Below are 5,568 nucleotides of genomic sequence, written 5' to 3'. Positions count from 1 at the left end.
TAATTATTAACTAAAATAAATAAAATAAAATAGTTATTTATTAAAATATAATATAATGATTTTAATTATTTATTGACAATAAAATAATGGTTTCAATTTATATCTATCAAATAATCAAATGAGCATTAATAATTTTCTAAATAATAACCATTTTCAACATTAGAAAATTTTTAATATAAATCATAAACAGAGGGGAAAAAAAAGAATACTGTACCTGATTAAGTTCTTTGTTGACCTTATTTAATTAATAAAAACTAAAGGAATATGAAACAAAAAGAAAATTAAATAATTTGGTTCATTTCTTCTCTCTCAAGCACAATTCATATCTATTTTCCGTACACATTCTTATCCATTTACGCATAAAAATAACAAACGTGAACAAGAAAAACCATTTTTCTTATCTCACTCTGTTTAATTTATGGGTTGCAATGAATTTTTTTTAAAATTAGGATCTATTAATAAATTAAACTCATACTTAATTGATCAATTTTTTTTTTTAGTCCACTTTGTTTTATGGGTTAAGTTGGAATTTTTTTTATTTTTTAAATTGAGTTATCCGAACTATTAATAAATTATACTCAAATTTAATTTATATTAATATATAAAAAAATTAAATTTTTTTGCCACCCGGGCCTATGCTTTGGCTTCGCCCTTGACGGAATATCGTTCTCTCTTGAGAACTCATCTTTCCAAAAAATGTCTTAAATAAATGTCTAAATGAATGTGACGCATAAAAGCAACTAGAAACGACCACAAATCAACAACCATATACAATCGGAAATATTTGACTATGAAAGCTCTCTTATTGCCTCACTCTACAATCTTCAAAATCATTGATAACTCATTCATATAGGCTGCGTTTATTTAGTGAGATGAGATTACATAAGGATAAATCATACTAAGACTATTAAAACGACTTTAAAGGATGTGGAATATTAATAATGGATAAACATTAACATGTTTACTTTGAGTTATTAATTTTGGGATTGGAATAATGATTGAGGAACGAATTACATTTTTACCCTCCACCTATGATAAATAATCTTATATTTAGTTTTGTATTCATAAAATTTGGATTGTGTTGAGAATTAAGTTTTAGTGTTTATAAGTAAAGTACTAAACTATTGGGATAAAACTAATACGAGATAAACTGAAGAGAGCTAAACTGAAGCTACTTCAAAAAATAAAAGTGCGATCTTATGAGAAAATCACTCAACCGAATATTCAAAGAAAAAAACGACTTTATTAAGAAAAACGCTAAACTGAAAAACACGTTTCCTTGACTAGCTCAACTGATCCTTCTCAGTTCAACCAAACTCAAGATACTAAACTGAAATGATAAACCGATCTTCTGAATGCATCAGTCTACCATCGCGATTATCAGTCTACCAGCGTGTCTGATTGGATAAAATTTTTCGTACTCTGACACATTATGCAGAAGTAGTGCCACGATCTAGGGATGTAAATGAGACGAACTGTTCGGGTCTCGGCTTGTTAAAAGCTCGTTCGAGCTCGTTTAATGAGGCTTGTTAAGGCAAACGAACCAAGCTCGAGCTTTACAATATTCGGCTCGTTAGCTCGTTAACAGGCTCGATAACAAGCTCGTAAGTCATCTCTTAGACGAAAAAATAATAGTATTGATATTTAATTTATAAATTTACACTTTACTTATGAAAAATATTGAAAAATCTATAAAAATTAATTTATTAGAATAAAATTACAAATTTTAATAATAATATTATATATTTTTTCAAATATAAAATTTAGTTTTTAATTAATTTAATGAATATTTAAATTAATAGTTTATATATGTTAAGCTCGTTTAGGCTCAATAAAAGCTCGAATAAGCTCGTGAGCCATGAATATATTCGTTAAATAAGCTCGGGCTCGGCTCGTTTATAAATAAACCGAGCTTGAACATTCAAAAGCTCGGTTCGGCTCGTTTACATCCCTACCACGATCCAAGAAAATGTCGGCTTCAGAATTTGTTCATGAATGTGACAAAAGCAACGAGTATATTTCAAATTTCTTCAGAGATCTTTTTTGAAATTATTACCGTTGGCATCCAAAGACTAGCTATAAAAAAGAGCCTCAATCTATCGAAGAAAAACTTTTGCCAAAACGCTTGCTTGTAAGAATATTTGAGCTTTCAAGTCCGAAGAAGAAAATCTCTTAAGGAACTCGAAGCACAAACATCTAAACTGTTATTCTGATCATTGAAAGATCATTTTTGTGCTAAGTTGAAACGAGTTGTAAACATCTGTATTTTATCAGTCTAGGACTGAAACTGAGTTGTAACTAGCAATTCTTGTTTAGGGAGTGGATAAGTCCTAAACCGGATCGGGGTTTTGCAAATTGCTTGTAAAATTCTAAGTTTTCTAGTGACATCCTTCCGAGGAGGAAGAAGTGTGACGTAGGAGTAATTGAAATCTCCGAACATCCATAAACATCTCACCGTGTCTTTCATCAGTTTACATACATTCTATCGACTGTGCATATACATTTTCATCAAGTGTTTAGAATCTGCCTTTTGACATATTTTCGCAGGCATATTGTTTGTCAATTTGCATTAGACACCAAGATAAATTTAGAACTCAATCACCAAACTGATTGAATTCGCCCTCAACTCATTCAAATAATTTTTTAAGTGTATTAACCCCCTCTACACTCTAAATCGATCCTAACAAGTGGTATTAGAGCAGATTTTTTATCTTTCTTCTGAACACTATCTCAAGATGTCTTAATTCAGCAAAATTCCTATGTCTATAAAGAGGACTTTGGTAACTGAAAGATACGTATGCAAGCACACCTATCAGCTCTAGATGATGATATGTGATTTTTATCACTGATGAACCTCTTGCCATCACCAAAGTAAACACTGTTATAGCTATCTCAAGTGGTGTACCACAATACATCGAGAAACCAAGGGTGGAATGGACTGCTGAAGATAAGAAGAAAGCAAATTTTGACAATGTTGCTAAAGACATTTTATACAAGACTCTTGACAAAAATACTTTCAGCAAGATCAAGATGTGTAAAACTGAAAAAGAAATTTGGGATAAATTGATTCACCTTTGTGAAGGGAATGAACAGACAAAACAAAACAAATTATTAGTGGATACTCAAAAATTTGATAATATCAAAATGAAGCCAAGAGAATCAATGACAGAGTTTGATGAACGAGTCAGTAGCATTGTGATTGAACTCAATGCTCTGGGAAAGACATATCCCAACCGATAAATTATCCTGAAAGTTATTCGAAGTCTTCCCAAATAATAGGATGTAAAAACAGTGGCAATGAGGAAATCAAAGGACCTGAATAAAATAAAACTTCATGATCTACTTGCTGACCTAAAGGCTTATGAGTTTGAATTAAAAAATAGAAAATAGGACCGGTCTACCAACTAACTAAAGTTTTAGCAGCATGTGAATAAACTAGAACTACATAATGTTTGTCGTTACACACGCATTGTGTGTGCCCCTACTGCTAGCTAATATATAATATCTTCCAAAATACATAATATATGCAATTCTACCATATATCATCTTAAGATATTAAAACTTGAAGTCCATATTCTTTAAATAAAAACATTCAATATTAATTTTAAATAATCTCAATCACTGTTCTTTTTTAAAAAACTTAGTTAAACTAAATCAAATCCAGTATTATAATTATTAACTAAAATAAATAAAATAAAATAGTTATTTATTAAAATAGAATATAAGGATTTTAATTATTTATTAAAAATAAAATAATGGTTTCAATTTATATCTATCAAATAATCAAATGAGCATTAATTATTTTCTAAATATTAACCATTTTTCAACATTAGAAAATTTTTAATATAAATCATAAACAGAGCAAAAAGCAAAAAAAAAAAAAAGAATATTGTACCTGATTAAGTTGTTTGTTGACCTTATTTAATTAATAACAACAAAAAGAATACGAAACAAAATAATTAAATAATTTGGTTAATTTATTCTCTCTCAAGAACAATTCATATCTATTTTGCGTACACATTCTTATCCATTTACGTATAAAAATAACAAATGTGAACGATAAAAACCATTTTTTTAATCTCTCTGTTTAATTTATCTGTTGCAATGAATTTTTTTATTTTTGAAATTAGGTTAGGATCGGAGCTATTAATAAATTAGACTCATACTTAATTGATCAATTTTTTTTCTTTATCCCACTTTGTTTTATGGGCTAATTTGGACTCTATTATTTTTGAAATTGAGTTATCCGGGCTATTAATAAATTATACTCAAATTTAATATATATTAATATATTAAAAAATTAAAATTTTTTGCCACCCGGGCCTATGCTTTGGCTCCGCCCTTGACGAAATATCGCTCTCTCCCAAAAAATTTCTTAAATAAATGTCTAAATGAATGTGAAGCATAAAAGCAACTAGAAACGATCACAAATCAACAACCAAATACACTCGGAAATATTTGACTATGAAAGCTCGCCTATTGGTCACACTCTACATGCAATCTTCAAAATCATTGATAACTCATCCATATATGGCTGCGTTTACTTAGTGGATTAGATTACATATGGATAAATCATACTAGAACTATTACAATGATTTTAAAGGATGTGGAATAATAAAGGATAAAAAGTAAAATATTTATTTTGAGTTATTAATTTTAGAAATGCAAATAATGATTGAGGAATGAATTAAATTTTTACCCTCCACCTATATGATAAATAATCTTATGTTTACTTTTGTATTCATAAAATTTGAATTGGATTATTATTGAATATTTAAAATTATTATTGATTCACATATGAGACATTTTCATTTAACAAAATTATTGGATATAAAAATATGTATTTTTCATAGTTACATAAAATTGAATATGAGAAATTGGGAGGGAAAAAGAAAGAATTAGGAGGGAAACGAAAGACGGAGATAAACGAAGAATTTGGATTTTTTTCCCACAAATATAGATCAGGATATGTTATACCTTGAGAAATGAAGGATGACATATCATATGAAATGAGTGTTAAATGACGGACTTTCAGATTTGTGGAGAATTAACTTTTTGTAACTAGTAAACAAGGAACAAGATTGAATTAATAAACTCATCTTATGTTTATCAAGCCAAGTAAATACAACCATATATCATTTTTAAGATATAGAACAAAATTTTCCAAATATCATATCTACCATATATTCAAAATAATATCATCATCACATCTTTTCCAATATTAGATCTTCTCATAAATTCAAAATAATACCTTCAAATATATTAATCAATATCTTTAATTAACAAATAATCACAATCTTTTTACAATCCTTCAAAAATGTTGCAACCAAATCTTTTTAATTTTCTTGAACCAAAATAATCACAAAAATATAACCAACCACAAATATCACTTTTCAAAGTTTTTGAATTTTAAATTTATCATGAACTATGGAAAAAATTAAACCACTCAACTTATAGCCTATTAAATGACGATATGGCAGCTATAATAATAAAAATGTTTCATTCAAAAAATAAAATATGGTATACATAATGCTCGTAGAACACCATTAATGAATTCGAACAAAATTT

Source organism: Henckelia pumila, chromosome 4 (genome assembly GCF_033568475.1).
Source record: "Henckelia pumila isolate YLH828 chromosome 4, ASM3356847v2, whole genome shotgun sequence".
In the NCBI taxonomy this organism is placed as follows: Eukaryota; Viridiplantae; Streptophyta; class Magnoliopsida; order Lamiales; family Gesneriaceae; genus Henckelia; species Henckelia pumila.
Note: the sequence above shows the minus strand (reverse complement) of the source record.